The sequence below is a fragment of the Podarcis liolepis genome (genome assembly GCF_965112155.1).
Source record: "Podarcis liolepis genome assembly, chromosome: 8".
Lineage (NCBI taxonomy): Eukaryota > Metazoa > Chordata > Lepidosauria > Squamata > Lacertidae > Podarcis > Podarcis liolepis.
This window is the reverse complement of record NC_139560.1, coordinates 74436668-74463466: the sequence shown is the minus strand read 5'-3', so window position 1 is coordinate 74463466 and position 26799 is coordinate 74436668. Positions and strand designations below refer to the sequence as shown.

The 26799-nt window shown below is 42.1% G+C and overlaps 1 protein-coding gene across 2 annotated transcripts in view; it reads right to left on the bottom strand.

Moving 5' to 3' along the window:
- Nucleotides 1-25908, bottom strand: part of CDH18 (cadherin 18) — a 632508-nt gene extending 606600 nt beyond the window's left edge. For both annotated transcript variants that reach the window (XM_083519276.1, XM_083519278.1), the window contains exon 1: nt 25627-25908. The gene's annotated coding sequence lies outside the window, so the exon portion shown is untranslated. The remainder of the gene's footprint in view (nt 1-25626) is intronic.
- Nucleotides 25909-26799: the final 891 nt, after the last annotated feature.

The following is a 26799-nucleotide window of genomic DNA, read 5'->3' as shown; positions in this document are numbered from 1 at the left end:
TCAGTTCTAGTGGACTTACTGCAAGACAACTGGGTCCATAATTAAAAAAGAGATTATCTTTATAAGATATTTGACCAGTGACTACCAGATTTTACCCTATTTTGGCAGAAATACATTATGCAGAAGTAGATAAAGAATGTGGTACCCTCCATATATTGTTGGGCTTCAAATCCCATTAAGACCTATCAGCATGTTGGGAGTTGTAGTTCAAAAACATCTGGAGAACATCATGTAGCCTACTCTTGGACTATACCCAAAGAAACAGTTTTCCACACTTCTGGGAATAGTAACCCTGAATCCCGCTTCTGTGCATAAGTTTCTAAGTGGATATGGGAAACTGCATATGTGGAAAGCTGTTCATGGCATTTGATATATCATGACAGTTTTGCACATAATAGTGATTAGCATGCATGTGTAAACTTCATTATTCTTTTAGGCTACGATACCCTATCCACGTATCTAAGAGTTTATCCTATGAATTCCATGGAACTTGTGTAGACTGTTAGGATATTTCCGTTCCACCTTAAGAAGGGAGCAGGTTGTTGTGTCACAGCCTGCGTATTTCCTGTTCACAGGAAGTTTATATAGCTGTTGTTTTTTCTCTCTGTGCCTGAACATCGAAGCAGGCAGTCATGTTTGTTCTTTGTTCTGACGAACACTGAATAAAGTTGTAAATAATGCTCTCCTGGGTGCATCTTTCGTTGTACGAACTCTGCTGAAAGAGCGTGCACCAGCCTTGGAATGTGGCATGTTATTTCTGAGGCTCGTGTCGCTAATTGACTGATACTGCGTTTCTACAAGAGATCGACGGATCGTCCGGAGACAGCGTGGGGGCATGATGGCCTCTGTCTCCCTGGCAGTATCCCAACAGTGCAGGATGGCACTGCTCATGAACTTTTGGTGGGAGATCTTTCTAAAGAATCCAAGTGCACTGGGCCACTTCATCTTAATTGGTCATTTAATCAACAATTTCCAGGTTTTATTTTCCTGCATGATAGTAATTATTATTTATTTAATCCCTCTTTAGACTCTAATTTCTGCCAATCTTCAGGATTACTAGCCTCTTATTTTTCAGAGCTAAGGATTTAAAGGCTGGTGTTACCTCCGTTAGTAACCTTGCTAAAAATGTAAAAGTGTGAAATGAGTAGTTGCATTTTCTGATCTGTAGGCTAGATTGAATGTGAACCAGAAGATAACACAAACATACTTGTGAAGCTGAGAGTCATGAAAGAATGTTACAGGTTATTATTCGCTAAAGATTTTATTTTGCCCTAAAAATGCCTGAACATCACTATACCATATGCTTTGTTTTGATATCACTGACTTAGGAAAAAATATATCTTTGTAAGTCATATTGGAAGTACAGTGGTACCTTGGAAGTTGAACGCAATCTGTTCTGGAAGTCCGTTCGACTTCCAAAACATTCAGAAACCAAGGCGCGGCTTCCAATTGGCTGCAGGAAGCTCCTGCAGCCAATTGGAAGCCGCAGAAGGCCCATCAGACATTCAGCTTCCAAATAACGTTCACAAACCAGAACACTCACTTCCAGGTTTGAGGCGTTCGGGAGCCAAAATATTCGAGTTGCAAGGCATTTGGGATCCAAGGTACGACTGTATTAATACTTTTAAAAGAGGCATTTGGGAATGTATCATTTCAGCTACCACATTTTGTAACTTGGTATTTTATTTTCTATTTTTCACAAATTGCTTTCCAGAAGATTCCAGTGAATGGAAAGCAAGAGGATCACATTCAGTTGTTTGATAATGCACACACACAGCCATATAGGAGTGCTAGTGTGGTGTAGTGGATAATGGGGACTTGTGGTTCGAGGACCCAATCCCCGCTTTGTGGAATGAAGACACACAGACACAGAATATAAGGTTAATGGGCAAGAAAAGGCCACAACTTTATTGAGTACAGCAAGTGAAAAGGTATTGGCTTAGGCATTGGACCACGACAGATTGACTCCACCCACTCGGAGAGGGGGTGTGCCCAAAGGGGGTTTATTCACCAGAAGGTGGAGCCTGTTGATGCTAATACAACTATAAGCTCTCCCCTGATGTCACCGAGGGTCGTGCCATGGCCCCCTGCCACACAGGCATCAGACAGGATCCATGACCGCCAGATTCCTTTAACGGAATACCCAAAATTGAAGGGGTAGGCGATGGCCACACCTAGCCCTTCCACACACCAAGAACACATTCCAATGCTTAACCGCTACCCGAGCCCAAGAGGCTCGCTGCCAATACCCTCACAGCTGTAACCAATCCCTAATACTGCTGATGATGCTACCTAACCAAATATCGTTCCCCCGATCCGAAAGATGAACCCCATCATCCCGGAACAAGGCCTGATCGCCTATCCGGATACACTCATGAGAAATAACTAGGCCATTCATAAAGCGCACTTTGCGGGCAATTGCACGATTTAAGAGTTTCCTGGATTTCTCAATGGCTATAATGTTCTGCGCACCGCGCCAAACTATTCTCTTTAGGAGCGAGGACCAGAACACGGTTGTTCCGGGACATAAAGCAGCAAGCTCATCCAAGTCTTTTTTCATGCTCCACAACAAGTCCACACTCCTTCTGCTGACGAGGTCATTCTCCCCCAGTTGAAGGATAAGGATGCCAAATGCGGCAACTTTTCCTTTCAGCAATGGCATGAGTTCCTCCCAACGCATGCCCTCCTTGAAAACCAGGAAACTCGCACCCAAGATGGCAGCCCGAGATTAGGGGTGAGGTCGCAGGTTGCCTCGCGACGGGAAGGCGGAAAATGAGGCAGAAGGGCTGGCGCAGCAGTAACTTAAACTGCAATCCATGCCCCTTCCAAGCCGCCCGGTTGGGAGCTTACCTGTGGGTGTGGGTGCACCAGCCAGGTGAGTGGGGCAGGGGGCATAACACCCCCTGCATGATGCAGAAATCACGTCCCGCCCACAACACCTCCCCTCTTGGAGGGAGGAGAGGCTTAAGCAGAACTGAATTTGAATCCCCACTTAGTTATGAAGCTCCCAAGGTAACTTTGCACCAATCACTGATTTCCAGTGTTTTCCATGTTGTCCTCCCAACTTCTTTTAGAATAGCTCTTTAAAAATATAGCAGCAGTAGAACATAAGAACAGCCTGCTGGATCAGCTCGTCCCCCCCCCCTTTGTAGTTTGAGCAATTCATCACTCTTTTATTTTATTTTGTAATGAGCACACTTACAAATTTCTGCTCATAAAATTTAAAATAAATTAATGAGCACTTGCTCTGCCTGCAAAGAAGAAGACAGCAATTAAAACCCTTTCCCCATTCCATAATAGGAACTAACAAATTAAAAGCCAATTTCGTCACTATGTAACCATCAGAATGAACAGGAAGAATTTAATGACAGATACAAAACAATCAATAAAACCCATCCTACCACATGCCAGAAGTGCCCAAAGGAGATTTCTTTCACATGTGGTGGGAAGATGGTGTTGCAAAAACAAGTAATGGGGAAAAATTCAAATTCAAATTAAAAAGGTCTTAAGAGTATGACATTCCTCTCCAGCCAGTATTTTCCTTTTCGTCTCAGGTGAAAAAGTTCACTGGTTTGCCAGGACATACAAAAGTATCTTCTGACAAGCTAGCTGCAGCAAGAATACTCCTTGCCAGAATATAGAGCTTGGGATTCTATTAATAAATGAATGGACAAACTTTGGGAATTCATGGCTCCCTAAATTGACACATTATCTTAAATTTAGAGAACAAAACAGAAGTACAACAGCTTTGTGGTAATAATTTTACTGAGTATAGCAAATATAAATGGTTCTGCCCAAATGTAAGTTGGAGGGGCCACTGAGACCACATAACACCAGTCCTTAAAGACCTACATTGGCTCCCAGTGTGTTTCTGAGCACAACTCAAAGTGTTGGTGCTGACCTTTAAAGCCCAAAACGGCCTTGGCCCAGTATACCTGAAGGAGCGTCTGTACCCCCATCGTTCAGCCTGGCCACTGAGGTCCAGCTCCGAGGGCCTTCTGGCGGTTCCCTCACTGTGAGAAGTGAGATTACAGGGAACCAAGCAGAGGGCCTTCTCAGTAGTGGCGCCACTCTGTGGAACACCCTCAGATGTCAAGGAAATAAACAGCTATCTGACTTTTAGAAGACATCGGAAGGCAGCCCTGTTTAGGGAAGTTTTTAATGTTTGATGTTTTAATGTGTTTTTAATATTCTGTTGGGAGCTGCCCAGAGTGGCTGGGGAAACCCAGCCAGATGGGCGGGGTATAAATTAATTATTATTATTATTATTATTATTATTATTATTATTAAAAAATTGTGACTTTATTATAATTTAGCAATTATCATTGCCTTCAGCAGGTCAAGACAACCTCCTCATATCTGTTAGCATGGCATGCTTTGTTTTGCTTGCAGTAGTTGCAGCTAACTATAACTTTGTCTCAGCAACTCTAAAAGATTCTAGTGTTGTTCGGGGGTTTTCTTTGGTTTGGAAGCTACAACCATCCATACTGGAGGGTTGCTACTTGCTACAAAATTATATAGTCTGAAAGGCTGCAAAGAAGAAGAAGAAGAAGAAGAAGAAGAAGAAGAAGAAGAAGAAGAAGAAGTCGTCCAGAATTCCCTCCATGGTTCTTAAAAAAGAAAGTTAAAAGAGAATACTGGGTACTCTTATATAAATTGCATTCAGCTTCTCAGAATACTTTATGGTAGGATAAAGCACCCTGAATCACACAGATTCTAGAGAAAAGGAACAAAATGCTTTAAAGGAAGGCTTTAAACTTTCTATCAAAGCAACAACATTCTAGGGAAAATGGGAGATCTAATACCTTTGTTTCACTATAGCACTATATTCAATGTTCTGCAATTGATTTCTGTATTTATTTACAGTTTAAGGAAGATGGAGAACTCATATTCTAAACATGTGCTGGGTAGCATGGCTAAAACTCCAAGCAAATCCAGGCCACATGGTGACCCTGTATCTTTCAGAGACCAGACTGAGGAGTACAACTCTGTTGAGGAATGGTGGGAGCCTACCCCTCCCCTTGTTCATAGTCAGGATCCTGAAACTCCATAGGAGCAGTACAGTAGTGTTGATTTGGAAGAACGGTTTGCTGAGGGGCACAGTTCGCAAGACAATAGTTGGGCAGAACTGGGAGGTGAACAGCAAGAAGAAGAACAGGAAGAGAGTGAGCTAGCTGACTCTCACTGGAAGATATGCAGTCTCTCAGTCCCAAGGCTAGCAGATTAGATAAGGTGGCTGCGCAAAAGGCTCAAAGGTTGAGAGATCAGGTGGCTAGGAGACGGAAGGATGGAAGTGACTAGAGGGAACTGGGTGGAAACTTAATTGGGAGCACCTGCACTCTCAGTATGGTCACTTGTTCTTTTGCTGCTTTCATTAAACATTTCTGTTACTGGTAAGAGATTCCTTTATCTTTGCATTGCTTTTCTATGGCCAAGGGGGAAGGATGCAGAGCCCCTGAAGCCTGACAATATCTGGGTGGAGACTTTGTGGAGACTAGAACATTCCCAAGACTACCATGTTCTTGGAAATACAGAAGTAATTCACCTCTGTGTTAGAGGTTGACAGCATATCAGGCTCAAACATGGAATGGATTGCACCTGACTTGGTTTCCCCTCTGATTAATAGGGGGAGGTGTTTCTTGTAATTCTTGGGCTTTCAGTTTGGGTTCACAATGGGCAACATCAACATAATATTTTTTTTTAATATAGAATATATGTTGTTAACTGCATATTGCTGACAGGGGAAGGTTAAGCCAGATATGTTCAGGAAATATTTGGAGGAAGCGTTTCAGACAACAAGCAAACTGTCAAGGTAAATGTCTGGTCTAATTTGAGTAAAAAAATAATCAATATGCCTATACTATAGCTCCTAAATTAAAACAGATAAGGAGCTGCTTGTGAATTGTGACAGCAAACTTGGTAATGTGGTACATTCCAATCATTGCTCCCACAGCATCAGCAGACTGGCTTTGAAAACCGTATTTTGATGCCCAGCCATTGTTATGAAAATGCAAAAGGGAGCACAAATGCTTTAAAAATAAGCCCCTTTATCAGTTGCCTCCCAGAATTCTCCCAGGTAATCCACAATTCTCACTGAATGAATAGCTGCATATAATAGCATGTGTTAGTGGGGAAAATACCACCATCTTGTCTAGCATATTTAAACAACCTGCCAAACATTAACACAATGCAATAAAGCCTGGTTGTCACTTGTCAAATAAACTATCTAAGGGGCACAATTTATCTTTAAATCGTGTGCCCGTCACTATAGGAAAGGAAGATTTCATTTGACCTCTAAAGCAAAGACGAGCACCTCTAAAAGAACTAAAATCTGAATAAACTCTTGTCTGTAAGATGAATGAAAATAAATTAGATTTCCTCCAAGAGGTAGATAAGGCAGACCTGCACAACCTGTGGCCCATCAAGCTGAATGAAGCACATAGGCCATATATGACAAGCCACTATGAGCCACTAAATGAACCTTTTCTTATTCCTGCTCTTTCTTAAAAGATGAAAGACTTGTGTGTTGTTGGTTTTTTTTTTAAAAAAAACCCTGGAACAGAGCAACTGATAACACATACGTCTTGGGGACAAACTATTGACCCAAATACTTAATGTATGCCTCTCTCCACCTGGCCCAGAGCAGGGCCTGACAGGCCTCATAAGGACTGCTGCTGCGGTCCAGCAAGGACTGGGGTATTTTGGGGAAAGTTTCACTGGGAGTTTTTGCCCTTGTTACTGATATTAACTTTTTGTATCTTTATTTTTATGTGGAAATTGTTCGGTTTGGTTATGTAGTTTTAATGTGTTTTACTTATTTTTATGACTACTTTGCCATACTTGTAATTATGTAAAGCTTTTCATACTGTAAGCCGCCTTGAGCATTGTTTTAACTGTGGAAAGACAGCATACAAATAAAATGATGGTGATGATGATGATGCACATCTTAACTGTAAGGAATCAGAATTCAATATTTTCCTATATTCTTGTACTTGCTGTAGAGTCTACTCTGCCTCTACGCATATTCTATTCTGTTCCATTATGCACTTCCATTCTAGTGGTTTAAAGGAAACATTTAAAGTTACCCCAATTTCCTACAAAGCCCCTTGAGATATATATATATATAGAGAGAGAGAGAGTGCTGAACAGAATGGGATGTTCGAAACTGCACTGTCTATGGGTTAATCTGTTAGAATCTGACTTGGGAAGTAAATGAATAAATGGTTGTAATAGGTATAAAGCTAGGAGTAATATAAATATAACACAGCAATTAAGAAGATTGAAAATTTGAAGTCCCAAAACAGTGGAAAGAAGTCAAAATCTATGTACTGTGAATTTTATAGTTTTTCTTTTTCTTTTTTTGGTTTAGTATCTATAATTTATGTTGTAATTTCACATTGAAAAATAAAAGTAAACAAAAGAGGAATCTGATTTGGGAAGCATGGCTTTAGACGGGCAGTGGTAGTTTAGGAAAACAGAGGGGTTTCAAAACAGAGAGGTTACATAAATAGGGAATGAATCTATTATTCGAATTATTATTATTTGAAATGGATGAATCACATTTTGTTCAGAGGTAACTATTAATTATGTGGAAGTTAGATCAAATAATGCATAAAGGCTGCAGCCACCTCCCCCCCCCCCCCGAGACATCACTAAGGCTGCATACGCACCATATATTTAAAGCACATGGCTTCCCCAAAGAATTACCCTTCATAACTAAAGTTCCCATTAGGTAAATGTAAAGGGACCCCTGACCATTAGGTCCAGTCGTGGCCAACTCTGGGGTTGCGGCGCTCATCTCACTTTATTGGCTGAGGGAGCCGGCGTACAGCTTCCGGGTCATGTGGCCAGCATGACTAAGCCGCTTCTGGTGAACCAGAGCAGCACACTGAAATGCCGTTTACCTTCCTCCCCCACCGCGGTATCTATTTATCTACTTGCACTTTGACGTGCTTTCGAACTGCTAGGTTGGCAGGAGCTGGGACCGAGCAACGGGAGCTCAACCAATCGCGGGGATTCGAACTGCTGACCTTCTGATCGGCAAGTCCTAGGCTCTGTGGTTTCACCCACAGCACCACCTGGGTCCCCAAAGTTCCCATTACCTTTAGCAAACTACGGTTTCCAGGATTCTTTCAGGGATTTGTGTGCTGGTAAATACACAGCCTCAATCTATTGATAAAACCCCCATTGTTCAGCCCAGAAACTGAGGTACTCCAGCAGTTCCCTCACTGCGAGGACTGAAGTTACAAGGAACCAGGCAGAGGGCCTTCTTGGCAGGGGTGCCCTCGCTGTGGAGCGCCCTCCCGTCAGATGTCAAGGAGAGAAAGAACTACAAAACTTTTAGAAGACATCTGAAGGCAGCCCTGTATCGAGTAGTTTTCAATGTCTGACTTTTATTACATTTTTATATGTACTGGAAGCCGTCCAGAGTGGCTGGGGTATAAGTCATATTATTATTATTATTATTATTATTATTATTATTATTATTATTATTATTATTATTATTTTCAATCCAGCAAAGTTAGGTGGAACTGCAGTCGTATCTGTAGTCACTTGGATGCAAGTTCCTTTGAAGAAAGTAGGAAGGTTTTGCTTATTTTCAAGAAAACATGCACAGGAGTTGCCTACATGTCTCCATTTTCAGACCTCAGGTCTCTAAGAAAGATGTTAAGGCTGAATCTTGAAGCCTCATGTCTCTCATATGTTTAAAAATAATCCCATTACAGTCTCATCTCATTGTTTTCAATTGGATTTTCTTGAAACTAACATTTTTCTCACAGGTTCATCATTTTGAATTTTTGTGCAGTAAGTGCTAACCTGCTGGCGTTAAAAACATTGCTTGGGTGAACAGACTTTATATTCTGGTGCATATAACCACACTTTCCCCCCTGAAACACCTTGCACGTTTAATGCAACGTGATGAATAATGTGCGGAGACATGTCTTTCCCCTGATGTCTTACCTATATCAGAACAAACTGGATGTAAACACCAATCTCAAAAGGCAGAAATCACAATGTCTGTGATATGGCAGAGGTTTGCATGCAGATAAAATATCTTTCTGCTGCTGGTTCTGGGGAAATGCTTTGTATGCTGATTCATCTGAGTCCTAAACACGCATGGGAAAGGGTTATAGTTCTGTGGTAGAGCACTTGCCTTGCATACAAAAGAGCCCAAGTTCAGCTCCTGGCATCTGCAGATATCTCCTGCCTGAAACCCCAGTCAGTCACTGCCATTTAGTGTCAACAATACTGAGCTAGGATGGACCAACAGGTTGACTTGGTATAAGGCAGCTTCCTATGTTTCTTCCTGAAGGGCTCTGGCTCACAGCTGCTTTGCTTACTATACCTTCTGCACACACTTGACTTTTCATAGCATATTCATTTGATCTATATTTTTTTTTAAGGACATATTTAATGAATTGAGTCTCCAAAAAGAAATGCTGTATTTCTACCATTCTTTGAATGCTATTGGTATATAGAATGGCCACTTCACCAAAAAAAGAGAGGCACTAATTTGTATATAATTTGCACATTCTACTTTATATGTATATATGCAAAGATATGCACAATTACTAGAAGTCAAATACAACTCACCATTGTTGCTTCCCCAGCAAAGATACCGTAGTTGTTTTCTCAGCACAATATAGCTAATACGAAGTTCTAATATTAGCACCATTGGAAATATAAACGCTGCGGTAATGTCAAGACTGTCAGAAGAGCCCTGATGGTCCAACATGTTGTTCTCATGCTGTGGTCCACAGATACCTATGGGAATGGTAGTGAACTACTTATCGGTAGTGGGGCCCACCCTGTGGAACACCTTCTCATCGGATGTCAAGAAAGCAAACAACTATCTGAATTTTAGAAGACATCTGAAGGCAGCCCTGTTCAGGAAAGTTATTAATGTCTGATGTCGTATTGTGTTTCAGTTTGTTGGAAGCTGCCCAGAGTGGTTTGGGCAAGCCAATCAAATAGTCAGGATACAAAAAATATTAATAATATTGTTATTGTTATTGCTATATTGTTATTAATATGTGGCTGTTCAGCCTCTCTTAAATATCTTTCTGCTTTTGGCATCTCCCTTTTTTCTTGGTGGTGATGGTGGTGGTTGGATTAACATCTCTCCCTAACCATATGCTAAGAAGGATTTTGTGCTGGTTGCATGAAGTGGGGACTTATAATTTCCCATACCCCCCATCCTTCATTCCCCCTCCCTTTATATTTTCATGTATATAGGAAGACACAGACACACACCTGTCCTCTCTTATGGTGGAAAAGCCAGGTAAACATGGAATAAACAGACACAGTATTGGAGAACTGGCTGCCAACAATTACTACCATCCGAATCTAATCTAAGAAACAGCTCTTTAAGACCGTTTAAAATTTTCAGTCTCTTCCAGTATCATCCCATGTTTGTGTTTGCTGCTTCTGTGTCTTTTTATTTCAGATGAGAAAGTCAGATTTAAAATGCTGACAAGGGTAATAAAAATTAATGATGGAAATGTGTGCTTTGCTGGCCCATTATGTGATTGCCTCCTACAAAACCATGGACTTCTCCAGTTAGGACTGGCACCAGAGGGAATTTAGACTGATTCATCACCCATTTTAGCTGGTGGACGGATCATTATAAACGACTTTATTGACCCATGGTTTTGTTCAGCATCATATGCTTCAGTGAACCAAGCAATCAACAGCTGCTAAATGCAAGTGAAAAGCCACAACAGCAAACACAGGTATTGAACTACCAGGTTGCTTGCAATCACTAGAGCCAGGATGATTCAAATCGCTAAGTTTCTATTTACTGGATAAATTTTCATTTATTTATTTATTTTTCAAATAACTATGGCTACATCACTTGCATGCAGTTTTCATTTTCAGAGGTGGGTGGAGTCATCCAATCTGTTACTATTTGAGAATTGTACAGGAGTTAACTTTATGCTAACCAATGTTATAGGGACACAGGTGGCGCTGTGGGTTAAACCACAGAACCTAGTACTTACTGATCAGAAGGTTGGCAGTTCGAATCCCTGTAATGGGGTGAGCTCCCGTTGCTCGGTCCCAGCTCCTGCTAACCTAGCAGTTCAAAAGCACGTCAAAGTGCAAGTAGATAAATAGGAACCGCTCCGGCGGGAAGATAAACGGCGTTTCCGTGCGCTGCTTTGGTTCGCCAGAAGCGGCTTAGTCATGCTGGCCACATGACCTGGAAGCTGTCTGCGGACAAACGCCGGCTCCCTCGGCCCATAGAGCGAGATGAGTGCCGCAACCCCAGAGTCGGTCACGACTGGACCTAATGGTCAGGGGTCCCTTTACCTTTACCTTTAACCAATGTTATGTATCAGAAGGAGATAAATCACATAGACATCTGTTGTTTCATTTGTTGGATGAAGAGACAAGCCACTGGATTGTCTTTTAAGTGGTAGTAACTAGCGGAATAAAAAGAAACAATGAAGCTGTCATTGACTTAACACTTTTTCCTCTAGGTGCAGTTCGGTCTGGTTCTGATATTCTCCTCAAAAGAGTGTGCATGTAATCCCCAAGGATCATGTACTCCTTGCCTTCCACACAGGAAGTCATGTGTGAGTGGCCCTGGTGTACATGTGTAAATATGTTGTGCACAATTTTCCAGATTCCAATTTTCTTTTCCAAATGAAGAAAGGCAGAAGAAAAGCAGAAGCTGGACAAATTGCACATCTGAATGTGGAGACACCAAGTCCCATAAAGTGTGCATTTGAGCGCACTATGTAGACCTATAAAATCCACCCCATCTCAGCTTTTCCAGATTTTAGAGTTTTAAATTACTGAACAGGTTTCTAGCAGCATTGTCTTAGCATTCAAATAGTCTTTGGGTTTTCAAAATATTCCATTCATAATATTCATATCGGATCACATCAGTATTCCTATCCCATCTGAGTGTTGACATTCACCAAATTTTGCACATTAACTGTGACATATGTGACATAAAGTTACATTTTTACAGACATTTTTAATTATAGTAGGCACTGCTCATTGCAGTTTGAGGATATATTTCAATTAGATGATATTTGTACTCGAGCTGTGATGATGTAAGTGTACGGGAAGGATCCACTCTCACACGTAAAATGTTGGTGCAGACTTCATTAAACCCAACTCCCATTTTCATTCTAAACAGCTGTTGTAAGCAACTTATGCTAATCTGCTTTCCTCCAGATGTTTAGGACTACAAGAGTCAGCACAACCATGCTGGCTATGGGTGATATGAGTTGTAGTCCAAAAACAACTGGAGCGGTGAGGATAGATTGTGATAACATATTCACCAAAGTAAGTGAGTAAGTAGGTGTGTGTGTGTTGTGTTGTGTTGTGTAGCAACTTCCAATCTAAAGGCTATGGCTTACTAAGTTATTGGATGCCAGCTCCTAATTTTGGACAATGTGCCAATAAGAATAGAATCTGATGAATTGGAAAGACAGAAGCAGAACTCCTATTCATTCTCCAAGGGCATAGTAACTCCAGCTGCCAGGATTGTTGTATTTGTGATGAGGTAAAGAAAGGAAGCCGATAGAAAATATGGAGGAGTCAAGTCATATAATCGGGAACATTACTCAAGGCTTCATTTTGGAAACCTGGGCAGAGACTTATTTCTGAGAAGAAGAGAGAAAGGCGCTGCACTCTGTTGAATACCCCCCCCCCCCACGGATCTTGCTCTATCTACTTACAATGAAACCTGGTTTCGATTAGGAATGGAAGAGGAATCCCTTTTATCACGATTTATACACTGAATTAGGCAGTTCTGCTCCAGTCGAGTTTCACTTGCACAGGACTGTTTGCATTGAGCACCTGCTTGTGAGAGAGATGCTCAAGTATCATGGTGGTGTTTAAAAGCAAAATTATGTACACAAAATGCATATATTATGCAGATACAGTGGTGCCTCGCAGGACAAAAAGAATCCGTTCTGTGATTCTCTTTGTCTAGCGGTTTTTTTCGTCTTGCGAAGCAAGCCCATTGAAGGATTAGCGGATTAGCGCTATTAGCACTATTAGCGGCTTTTAGAGGCTTATCTGCTGATCGGATCAGCTGATAAGCGGCTTAGCGCTATTAGCGCTATTAGCAGCTTTTAGCGGCTTATCTGCTGATCGGATCAGCTGATAAGCGGCTTCGCGCTATTAGCACTATTAGCTGCTTTTAGCTGCTTTTAGCGGCTTATCTGCTGATTGGGTCAGCTGATAAGCAGCTTAGCGGCTTAGAAAAAGGGGGGGAGGGGAAAAAAACCAGCAGGAACTCGCAAGACATTGTCGTCTTGCGAAGCAAGCTCATAGGAGATTTGTTTTGCGAAGCACCTCCAAAACGGAAAACTCTTTCGTCTAGCAAGTTTTCCGTCTTGTGAGGCATTCGTCTTGCGGGGCACCACTGTAATACATATTTTAGAAAGTGTAATTTCATTTTTATTATTATATTGTTATGAGTTCGTGGGTGCCAGACCCCTCTAAAATCTGGACCCAACAAGTGTTAAAATCTAATAAAGCCAGGTGAGCTTCCTGAAGCCCTGGACCCAACAAGTGTTAAAATATAAGCCAAGCTAGCTTCTTGATGAGGTAATTGCCTGGGTGATGGGCCATTAAGAGAACAAAGCAAAGAGAGTTCTTTGTGAGACAGCACATGCGTGCGGCCCCTCCCGCAACTCACAGATAGTGAGAAGGACAAAAAACAACAGTTTGAAGTTTGGGGCTGTGATGTGAACTAGAAGTAAGCTGAAGAGAGGATCAGAGAGCAATGTTTGATTTCTCTTTGAATCCAAGGCTTTACCTATGGGAGAAACGAGACTCTTTTGGGGTATTAATTCTATGAAGTCCTCCATGGTTGTATATATGTGTAAATAAACCATATATCATAAAGACACTGGAGTCTCCATTGTGCCTCATTTCCAAAAGGAACTGCAAACCACAGGCAAGTGCCTGGAACACTTGGAATCTTGTACTGCTTGGAGATTGGGGTGGCATGCATCAATACTTATTATATACCACCTTTGCCCCAGACTGGGATTCAAGGCAGCTTACAGATAAAATAGAAAAAGAAAAAAAAGTGGAAAAGATAGTCATTAAAATGGAATCAAACATGAACAGAATTAAAACAATATAAAGAGTTATATTAAAAAAAACAGATGCAGTCGTACCTTGGATCCCGAATGCCCTGGAACTTGAACGTTTTGGCTCCTGAACACCGCAACCCCGGAAGTGATTGTTCCGGTTTGCAAATGTTCTTTGGGAACCCGAATGTCCAACGGGGCTTCTGCAGCTTCTGATTGGCTGTAGGAGCTTCCTGCAGCCAATCAGAAGCCGAGATTTGGTTTTTGAACATTTTGGAAGTCAAATGGACTTCCGGAAGAGATTCCGTTTGACTTCAAAGGTACAACTGTAATAAGAAAAACAACATCATCATAACACTAGCTCTTTCCAGTCAGTTCCTTAAGGCCTGTTGGAATAAAAAGTTCTTTGTCTGACAGTGGAAGGACAACAGGGAAGGAGCTGATCAAACCTCTCTAGGAAGCAGCCACATAATGTATTAAGAGTTTGTATGTAGTTATTTGTATTGTTGTCTGTTTATCTGCCAGTTACTTTAAGGAAGCTGAAGTTAATATGATTATTACCTCTACTATAACAAAGAGCTGTCATTTAGCTTAGCTGAATTGAACAGATCTTTGAGAACAACCAACTGAATATATTTGTATACTTAAAAAAAGAAAGAAAACATGATGTGATTTTTATTCTAACCCCTTGCTATTCTTTAGGAGCATAATGCAAGCAGTCATATATTTTAAACATAGGATTTCATTGGCTTAGAATTGTAATTAACACTTGCTTTGCAGAGACACTGAAAACAACAACAACAACAACAACAAAAACTGCCTCCACATGTGTTATATCAGCAAGAGCTGCTGCAAAGCTCTTGTAAAATTGTTTCTGAGATCTTTAAGTGAGAGTGATGCTACTATGGGATTTCTCAGAGTGTTAGCTGCCCTGCCTAAAATAAGTCCTTCTCCTGCTGCTGCTTCCCTCCAACATGTAGGATATTCCACCCCTTCTACCACCAACATAGTGCCCACAGGTCCACAAGAATCTACAGAAGCTTTCTCTGGCACCCACCAGGTCCCCTTCCTCTGCTGAAATTTGACTTGAAAGAACCATTCTACTGTAGTCAAGATAGGTTGCAGTATGTGCTTGACTGTTCTGTGTTTGCTCCAGTTTGCAAAGGTGCCCATGGGTCCCCAAAGGGTGGCAACCCCTGCTGCATACAATTAATTAGTAGAGTCCTGCTTCTCACATGGGCATACACATCACTCAGTTTCTCCTCACTTTACTACTCAACACTTGGAGGCGGACTACACATTACTGACTCCACAGGAAAATCCACAAGTCTGCATAAAATTCTGAAAACTGTCTCCAGACAATCTAAATTACCGCAGTGCCATAATGAAGAGGAAAATGCAGCATTCTTGCCAAGCTTCTCAGGATTCTAGTTTTTCATTCTTATTCTTACTTTAAAACATTGTCAATTTAAACAGGGAAAACAGGTAGAGAAAAACAGGACTCCACGTCGCCGTCTGGTGACACAATGTTATATCGAACATAAAAAGGTAAAGGGACCACTGACCGTTAAGTTCAGTCGTGGACGACTCTGGGGTTGCGGCGCGCATCGTGCTTTACTGGCCAGGGGAGCTGGTGTTTGTCCGCAGACAGCTTCCGGGTCATGGGGCCAGCACGACTGGCAAAAACAGAGCAGTGCAAGGAAACACCATTTACCTTCCTGCCGGAGTGGTACCTATTTATCTACTTGCACTTTGACATGCATTCAAACTGCTAGGTTGGCAGAAGCAGGGACCGAGCAACGGGAGCTCGCCTGTTGCAGGGATTCAAACCCACGACCTTCTGATCAGCAAGCCCTAGGCTTTGTAGTTTAGACCACAGCGCCACCTGCGTCACCATATCGCACATACAACATATATAAATCACTTTTTCTTTACCAGTCTAGATGTGTACTTGGCGTGCAAAACAGAGTCTCGGGGGGGGGGGGATGCCTGAGGTTCCCCATCCCTGCACTTGAGATCACATGCATGCCTACCATCCCCAGCTCTTAAGTTGTACTATGCTGGGTTAAAAATCTTGTTCTGCTTTCAGCAATCCCATGAACTGTCAAGGAGCCCTAAATAGCCCTGCTGCTTGCCCTTCAACGTTAGCAGAGGGCTGCAGACCAGAGAGGGAAGCACAGTGAGAGAAAGTCTCCTGCTCCCACCAACAGGTGGGAGAAATTACTGCTTGTTCTGAACCTCAAACTTTGCGATCTTTCATGCCGCCTCCTGTGAATTTGAGAAAGCAATTCATTACCATGTGTTATCAGCAGCCAAAGCAGCCCATGACCAGAAAGTTAAACTTGCATTGATTTATGCGGAAACTCTTCAATAAACTGCACAGTATATACTCCCTGATACAGCGCCTCCATAACTACCAGAATCCATGAAAAAGACCTAAGCTAAAAATAGACGGTATAAATAATTAAAGGCGTCGCAATGAGTTTGTTTTTGCAGTAAACAGCTTAATTTTCCAAAGTGTCATTTTGCCGATGGAGGACAATAAGCCCTAAGAAACGTTTTCTTGCTATCAGCTCTTCTGCAGGAACCTTTTGATGCATTTTGTACTCTACAGACCTATGTCATTAATTATTGTCCATGCACTGTTCTAGTCCAAAGCATAATCAGCGTCTTAGCTGAGCAGAAGTGTCTCTGGCTCAGCTCTAAGGACTCTGAAATTCAAGTAAAGGCAATTGTAACAGCACTATCTCTAGCTGTCTCCACAATGAGGATCACTTCCACATGGGATACAAGCAATTCACTGTATTTCGGCTACCTATCTACAGCCTTTAATACTGACCAAGTACATTTTTCAAGATATAATACATTCCCCCCACTTACAGTAAATATTGTTGCTTTGCCGATACTGCATTGTCTACCCACCTGGTAAAACAAATCATTCCTAAATTTTTGTTATGTGGACTGAACTTGCAGTCTTGGAAAGTCCAGGGGTTGCCACATGCAAAACTGGTCAGCGCTCCTATGCCGTTATTTGGCTGGAATAGATGGGGTGCAACAACGTCTGGAAGGCCACAGGCATGGGGGCAGTTCCCCCTCTGGATGAACTATAACCCTTTCTTTCTTTCTCAGAATATTTCTAGCATTTGTATAAAAGTGCAAGCACTATGATTGTCATTTGTTACATGAGAAACTCACCTGCTCCACCTCTCCATATTTGTAGCCAGTGATTTAGGCACAATGAATTAAGGGCTGGAAGAATTGAATGGAGCCAAGAAATGAACTGAAGGTTTCAACAATGAGTGGAAAGACATTGCTTGGATGTCATGTCTACCCACAGACAGTGCCAGATCTGGGGTACACTAAAGGGGGCATGTACCCTGGGTGGTAGATTAGGTAGGTGGCAAAATTGGAGGAAATTCTCCTGTAGGCGCACCATACCCCACAAAATAGGCAGGGGAAGGCCATTGCTTTTAAATAAATAAATAAATAAATAAATTATTTATATCCCGCCATGCAGCTTTCAACAGAATATTAAAATACAATAATCTATTAAACATTAAAAGCTTCCCTAAACAGGGCTGCCTTCAGATATCTTCTAAAAGTCTGGTAGTTGTTGTTCTCTTTGACAGCTGGTGGGAGGGCGTTCCACAGGGCGGGTGCTACTACTGAAAAGGCCCTCTGCCTGGTTCCCTGTAACTTGGCTTCTCGCAGCGAGGGAACCGCCTGAAGGCCCTCGACACTGGACCAGCTTTTATAGCAAAAAGAACATGTGAGCCTCAGAACAACCTTTTCTGTACAAGGATGCCTTCTCTCCAAGGCCCTGCAAAAGGTAAGCAGGAGAGACCAGGAGTCACATTACCTGCCTGGCTGTAAGTCTGCCAGATCCCACGTCCACAGCTGCTGCATCAATTGTGCAGTTGCTAGAAGCACCCCTGCCAGTCCACACCCCTCTCAGGGTAGACAAGCTCCATTGACTCCTAAGGAAACATGGCAAGGGTGCCTTTGGGTGGTCTTTGACAGAGGAAGTGGTGTCCTTTTACCCACTGTCTTACTTAGGAGCAAGTTGGCCACTCTCATTGGGCCCAGGACTAGGACTACATGTAGTGAAGGGTGTCATGGCTGAGTAGGGCTCAGGAACTTCACTGCAGCTAGAGCTGCCTTCCTACATCCTCTCCGAGGTGAGGCCCGCTGGTGGTGCATCCTTCACCGGTGCTGGGAGGGCCACCAGACAACATTTGGAAAGTTTCCAAAGGCAACACTTTTTTTAAAATAAAAAAAAAAAGTCACATGGATTTCACAACCAGGAGAGTGGGGCGGCAGTACAGGTTTTTGTCCTCTACAGCAAAGATTTTAGATTCAGCACTTCCTTCAGGTGGACTGCAGGTATACCTACTGAGAACCAATGGAGGGGGTGGCGCTGTGGTCTAAACCACAGAGCCTCTTGGGTTTGCCAATCAGAAGGTCAGTGGTTTGAATCCCCGCAATGGGGTGAGCCCTGTTGCTTTGCCCCAGCTCCTGCCAACTTAGCAATTCAAAAGAATGTCAGTGCAAGTAGATAAATAGGTACCGCTGTGGCAGGAAGGTAAATGGTGTTTCCGTGCCCTCTGGTTTCCATCACAGTGTTCCATTGTGTCAGAAGCCGTTTAGTCATGCTGGCCACAAGACCCGGAAAGCTGTCCATGGATAAACGCTGGCTCCCTCAGCCTGAAAGCAAGATGAGCGCTGCAACCCCATAGTCACCTTTGACTGGACTTAACCATCCAGGGGTCCTTTACCTTTACCTTTTACCTATACCTATTGAGAATCAATGGAGGGGTAAATCTGGAACCCCAGTTTCTCTGAGGCTAGATCCACCCAGGTTGAGGTAGAGTCATTGCTCAGCCATCAGATGTACCAGAAGTGGCAAACCTGTTATTTGATTCTAGTCACATATGTTCATTTATTTGGAGTATTTACTTTCTGCCACCCTGAGTTGTGGGGGGGGGGCATGCTGGTGTCCATGTCTTCTACCGCCACTTGTGGACCTCTAGGAATGTGTACATCCAGAGAATACAAAAGACCAACTGGAATGGATCAGTAGGTAGGAATCTCATAAGAGATCCAGGAACATCAAAGACTAGAAGGAGTCTTAAGTATTTGGCATGTCGGTGGGTCTGTTGAAATCCTGTTAGGATGCTCCTCCAGTTTCATACTGAGACACATCTGAAAAATTGCTTTAGCCATCTTTAAACATTCAGCATTGCTGAATGTTTTATTTATATTTAAGCACCATGCCTCAGACTGTAAGAGATTTCATTAGCTTGTGTTTCAGAATCACTTATCTTTACCATGGAATCACTTTGCACCACTCTCCCTTGTGAAGAATTTCAGAACAATGTAAAAAGTGCATAAAAGGAAATATATTTGCCAACCACTATAAAAATCATGATGTCAGGAATAAACAGAGCAGCCACATATTCAGAAGATAGCCTTTGGTAAGCAAGCCACTCTTTCTCAACTTCAGTCCCCCATCTTCAGAATGGAGAGAAGAATATTGACATATCTTACCAAGTTGATGTAAGCATTACATTCTGAAGGAATTGTGAACACTTTAGAATGGGATATAAAAATGATAATTATTAATGTCAACCATAGCTGTCAACCTTTTCCATTTTTTAAGGGAAATACCCTTATTCTGAATAGGATTCCTCGCAAGAAAAGAGAAAAGTTGACTTCTATGATGTCAACATTCTCATTGTATCTCTTTTGGCACATGACAAAAAATAAAATATTTGCATGATCCCCATTTGTTCCTTGTTATAAATGATAATGCTGATCACTTAGTGATGGGAGATTTGGTCCACACAGCAATGACAGGAGGTGGTGGCAGTAGTGGCAGCCTGAAACAGATTTACAGGGGCATAACCAGTTTGGTTGCACTGAGCCTCAGAGGTGCCACAGGGAGTGCTGCAACTATGAGGTAGAATGGAAGCAGAGAGGTGAGGGTATTGCATAGGGCATCACTGAAATTTGAGATCCCAAGATCCTCCAGTCGCTGAAGATCCACTGCGAATGTGTGCATGGGTGGAAGCTTAACATGCAATTGGAAAATTCCAGGCATATGCACTTAAAAATGATTATAAAGGAAACAATAAAATGGAGAACCTGTAGTTCAGAGTTCTTCTGCCTCCCAACCTATGCCACCTGCATCAATTCTGCCTTCACAAAAGCAACATTTAAATGTAGTTCATACTTATCTGCACTATTCACCTGAGGTACATCAGGAAGAATAAAAGTTCTACTCCAACAATACTGTAATATGAGAGCTGGTCTGCATAGGGGACTCAAGTGAAAATGAGGGCAGCTGTGTAGAAGAGATCCTCAACAAGTGTAGCTTGCCATGACCACTACTCCTGCTATAATCCCCTCTTTTAAACAACTATCAAAATGTGCAGGAACCCTGCCCTCTTTTTCACCAGGATACCCAAACGTTTGTGCATTTTGAGCCACCAAGATTTACTAAAGCAAGCCCACTGAGCTGAATACAGCCCACCAGCTGCATATAAGGATCCTAGCAAGTAATCAATAATCCTCCATCTTTTGGTTCCTTCCTGTGATTACAAAAGTGGGGGAACAAATGGTTGTCAAGCACCTGGCAATGGCTGCATTCAGTTTGGTGGCTTATAAGATGGGCTTGTCCTAAATCATCAAGAGAACATTTTATCACAGGGAAATACTATGCAGAGGGGCGGGGGGAAGCAGCTCTTCAAAACTGTAACGTGCTAACTGAAATTTGCATTTAGCACATCGGTATTTCAAATCTTACTTGATATATTGACAAGAAAAGGAACAGCTGGTGAGGCTTCTCTCCAACAATAGCTAACTCCCTGCTCACTCGTTTCTCCAGAGCAATTTCAGGGAAAGAGAGGTTGTACTTTATCAAAGCTGATGATCTCGCTTATAAGAACTACTTAGACTTACTTCAAAAATAATGTGAGCTTGATACTTCATGGGTTATCATGGCTATGGAATAACTCACAAAACAAATCAGTATTATGCCGATAGCAAGAAGCCATTTTATGCATACAGCAAAAATCCTTATACTAAGTGCAATCATTCAACAAACAGAATCCAATACATCTGTTGTTTTTCCACAGACCTTAAATTCAAGTTTAATACTGGAATTCAAGTCTAACAATAAATTATGCAATTCTCTAGTTCAAAAACCCAAGTGAAATGAGTAATTATATAATTAAACACTATCAGATGTTTTGGGCACTAGACCTAAAGAGCTATTTTAGTGTAAAAACAGTTAGTACAGTGGTACCTCGGGTTAAGAACTTAATTCATTCTGGAGGTCCGTTCTTAACCTGAAACTGTTCTTAACCTGAGGTACCATTTCAGCTAATGGGGCCTCCCACTGTCACCACCACACAATTTCTGTTCTCATCCTGAAGCAAAGTTCTTAACCTGAGGTACTATTTCTGGGTTAGCGGAGTCTGTAACCTGAAGCGTCTGTAACCCAAGGTACCACTGTAAAATTTATATAGTGCTTTTAAAACAACAACCAGGACTGTTGATACTGGTTCATAATCTAAAAAAGAAGAAGATAAATGTGGCATTTCCTTTGCTTTCGAATAATAATAAAAGATGGCTCTCATTCAAAGCTGACACTGCCTTTCTGCCACCAAAAAGCATTTGAGAGCCCAGTAGGTTGGGCAGTAAATGACTGCATGGCCAGGTTGTGTCAGTGAGGGGCCCTTACAAGCTCTTAGGGCCTCACCCTGTGCCCAATCAGGCCAACTTTTTTTGGTCCTGCACTCTGGTGTGAGCCAACTGACTCATGCCACAGCCAAAGCACGGGAGCCAAAACAGGACAGCTGGGATTGGGATGGGAAGCGAGAGAAGCTTCTATCAATAGGATGTCCCACTGAAAATGAGACAGTTGTTTCCCAATGAATTGGGCACAAAAATTATTTGCCTTAAACTTGTACATCAACCTACTTAAAAGCCTAACCAGGTTATATTGTAGCTTCTTGCCTCACTACGAGTACTAAGTGACCCAAGGACTGTGGCCCATATAGGTTGAACCAACTACATCCTTTTCATTAGCTTTATATGAACTCCTGCAGTATCTTCTCTCCCCACATCTCTCAAGAGCAGATTCAAACATCTAGATGGAGCACATGTTTTGGGTCTGGCAACTCTGCTACCCAGTGTTCCTTAAGTAATGATGTCAAGGACTGAATATGGTTGGGTTGTGCTGGCCTAAGGCATTTTGCTGCCTGAAGTGGAGGCCAAATCATGCCTTCCTCCAGACCAAATCTTTCTGCACCAGACATCTGTTTGTGCCTTAAACTATCCCTGCCACCCAGAACCACCTCAGTCCTATTCCTCAATCAACTCCCAAACACCTTTTGATACCAGAATTCTTATCCTATAGATGCTAAGGATGTTTATGCTGTATTATATAACACTTCACTCCATCTTTTCAAGGAGAGATTGAGAGAGAAAGAACTTAAAATCCTAATATATTAATGTATGGTGATCCAATAATATCTGAAACAGTTTTTTCATTATCATCAAATATCAAGGAGGACAAATATTTCTAGCTGGTTACAGTATCACTACATTTAAAATAAGCCAATTGAAGCAGAACTTTTTAGAATCAGTAAAGCAGGCCAGAAAGGATCAATTGTATTTTTGTAACATAGCCTGCTGCGTGAATAACATAGGAAGAAAGAGCCCCCTAATGGCTCTAAGAAGTTAACTGCAGGGGAAGAAAAAAGGGATTTCTGTTCCACAGCATAAAGAAAATTTGTTCCCAAACAGGCAAAGTTATTAGAATGGGGAAGTCTAAGTGAGCCCGAATAAAAACATCAGAACAAAATACGGATTGGTTATGCTCAAAGGTATAAAAGCAAAAATGGACATTTCCAAAGCATGTAAAACCAGTTTTAGATTGTTAGGAGTTTCCATCACAGGGCCAACAGCAGAGAACACATGTGCTTCCAGTCATCCTTGAAAAACTCTCCAATCCATATTAGCTTTACCATACAGAAGTAAAGAGCATGCCTGATATCTTTAGTTTGTAAAAATCCTTATAGAAGCTCCATTTTTTTTTTTTGAGTTACCCAAGTGTGCATATCATAGTGGTAATGTTTTTAGACACTGTGTATGAGTGGGAGTCAATTATATTCCCTCTGCTGCAAAGTGACATTGCTAATTATTATGAGGGATTCTTTCGCAGACAGTGAAGAAAAAGCAAATCTCCCCAGGATAAGTAATATGTTGTCCTTAAAGAGCCGACACAATGACCAAGGATGCCCAATGTAGAGAGCAGAGAAATTTATGTCATGAAGCTTCACCACAGCACTTCATCTAAATGATATCCAATGCAGGAAATGTAAAAGAGAGAGACTTCACTATATTTGACATGATGCGCACGCATCAAAACAGAACAGGATGCCACAACCAGTCCACCTCACGAGACAGAGACAGGAAATATTCCTCAGCCCATTTGTGTGGTATCCTCCCTTCCCCAAGGATATGTTGGTTTTAAATCAAGCCTCTTCATAATGTAAACAAGGCTATTACAATCCTGCTTAAATGATGCTGATCTGTGCAACTGCATAAATGCAAAATGGATTTCAAAAGCTTTAGCTGAAACCAGCATACATACTACATACAGGTAAGTCAGAGTTCCTCTTTCTAAAATATGACCACAGCACACACTTAAAGCATGATCCAGCCTGCTCAGGTTTCACTCCCACTGATTTCCATAAGATACATTAAAGCATTGAACTTTTCAATTGGGTTATAAGAGTTTGGCTGGACCGTGTTCCTAGAGTTTTGCTGAAGAGAAAAAAAAAAGCTGTGAATTTGGTTGACAAGCAATACCACAGCCTATTTGCCTGCCATTGTATATAACACGTTAAGTGTTCGGGTTGCAAGTGTTCCTTCTGTACCGATTCTTAAAATAAAACCCTTCTGTTATTGATTCCTCCAGTCTGCAATTCAAACAGATACCTTGGTTCATCAAAGGGCTTCAGATTTTTAAAGTGCTATCTTTAGCGTGTCTGCTCAGAATAAAGTCCTACTGAGTTCAATAGGACTTACTCCTGAGTAAGTGTGTACAGAAACCACAACCCACATTTCCTTTATCACAAATAACTAAGGTGAAAATCCTATGTGCTGCTACCTGGAAGTAAATGCCAGTTAACACAGTGCAATATACGTATGACCAGCATTGGACTACGCCAGTATTTTGACAGCGAATTTCATTTTAACGAAACTGGATAACAGTTAAAAATAATTGTGTGCGCGCGCGTGTGTGTGTGTGCATAAACAGAGCCTGCTGAGCTTAATCTACTGGAGGGGAGTGGGGGGGATGGAATATTAATTACCGTGTGCATAAAAGCATGGTTGGCCATGTGAGACTACCTTTTAGAGTAAGAAGTCACTGTTGTAAGGGTAGCATGCTATGCAAATTGTGTTAATTGGACAACCCCCAGGAAAGTTGTGGCTGAGTATGCAAATAAGCTAATCAAAAGCTCCATTATAGCAACTCCCATTTCTCTACACATAAGAAGAAATCCTAGCAATTAAGCAGCATCAAAAAAAGAGAACACAAAACCCTTTTGGCTGTGATCATAAGCAGCAGAATAAGCAGACTAGGTGATATTTAAAAGGTGATGCAGATCAGCACAGCTGGATTAACATAATGCAAAGCCTATTAATCTGAAGTGATGCTGCTTTATACACCCATCACCTACACAAACCAAAATCAAGCAGCCTTCTGATGTCCACACAGCTTACAGAGAGAATTTCCCCTCACATCTGTGAGTTTCCAGACAGGGCTAAAGAAAGTATTTCCTTCCAATCTCGGCGATTTTTGCAGGTGAAGCAAAACCTGTCGTTTTCGCCCATGAGAATAGGCAATCCATTCAGAAATGGGACAAATGCTCCAGAAATTGAAGACACAAGATCATAACCTCATGGGATTCACATGCTGTCTCAGAAATACTGATCTGGTCTCTGCAGGCAGATGCATTCTAGTATTAGTATTCCATTTATTGGACCTGCCAAGCCATGTTATTTTTAGACAACCAACAACAGTTGCTTTTGCACGGGAGTTAAGTTCACAAGTGACAGGTTTGTTTTAAAGCAGTTGCAAATGCCGAGCAAAAACAGCAGTAAAAAATACCCCTCCTCCCAAAGCAAGCTATTTGACAAGTACAGCAGGACTAGTAAAGAATAAATAAAATCACAGAAATAAAACAACTTACCACATTGTCCACCCCCATATGCTGCTTATTTGTGGAGGGGGGGGGGCTATGGGGGGAGTTTGCTAGCAAAACATTTCCCAAGGAGTTAGCGGAGCATCATTTCACTACTATTGGGTTGAGGTTAAACAACCATTATTCCCCTTTACAGTTTGTTTTTTCTCTTGCTATACATAGTACTTCTCTTTCTTGCTCTCCCACACACAGGCAACCCTGTACATTTAAAGGATGCAAAAATGCCAGGCTTGTACTACCTGAAGCTTAATCACATCCTAGTGATAAGGGCACATATTTAAACTTACCTTATTCAATAAGCATCTTCAGCTCTGAGGGGGCTTACTGACCCCAGGCTTGTTGTCAGTAGTGAATCTTCAATTCAAAGACACAGATTATAAGTCAAATGAACTATTCCAAGGTCCAGTCCTATTAGCTGATTCACCGGCATACGGCTGGCATCCTCTCACGAAGGAAGAAAGCTGCACAGTAAGTTGTCCACGGAGGGAGCTAGGTAGCAGGATTATCTGGCTCCAGCAGTTACATACTGATGCCATAGTACATATTCTCTTCCTCTCTCTCTCTCTCTCTTGCTTCCTCGCCTCAACGCTCACTGTGCACTCAGCTCCTTTGCTGCTGTATAATCAATCCAGCTTATTTGGATCCAACAGGCCCCCGTTTAAACAGCCAATCAATAGGCAAGGTTCTGCTGCCGGTGGCCAGGGTCTTTTTCCAAGAGCGGCACAAAAACAGTAAGAGTTTAAAACCAGGAAATTTTTCTACTGTTACCCAATCCTCCTAGAAAGAAAGAGGGAGATAATAGGAGATGCTGCATTCAAAGCTGGATTTGTCTCTCTCAAAACACAGTGCCCAATTTCGCTCTGGCAAGTGTCAGGTTAAGAAGCACAGGTCAGGTAAAAAGGTGGGGATGTCTGCCTCTCTAGCCTGCACTACATGCAGGTCCTGTTAAAGGCTGAATGTTTTGTGCTCTGGGGTTAAAATATCCTCATGCCCTCACACACTTTCAGTCTGATTTCTGGAGTTGCAGGACAGACGCGGAGCATTATAATTATTCCAGTCCGAAACCCTGAAACATGCATCCCAGTTTGTCCCTCCCTTGAAACTCTGTCTGTGTCCCTCCATTTCATTGTACGCAGCAGCACCTTTACATCAGCTACCCTTTTGCCTAGCCTAGGCTCTGATTCTCAGACCTAGGGTAGTCAAATGGAGAGGGTAGGCCAGCGGTACCATTAATGGTTGTGTTTAAGAAAGGCTTGTCAACCAAGCTACACAGACCTGCTTAAAATGCCCTTGTCTATACCTATATTAAGAGCCCAGGAGCCTGGCCGCCTTTTGTATCTGGCCACCCTACCTCCTGTGGTGGAGGGGGGAGGTGACTAAAAATCAGTCCTCCTGTCAGGGAAATGTCTCCTCACTCAGCCACCTTCTCCTCCTTCAGCTGAGTTTGTTTCTTCAACCAG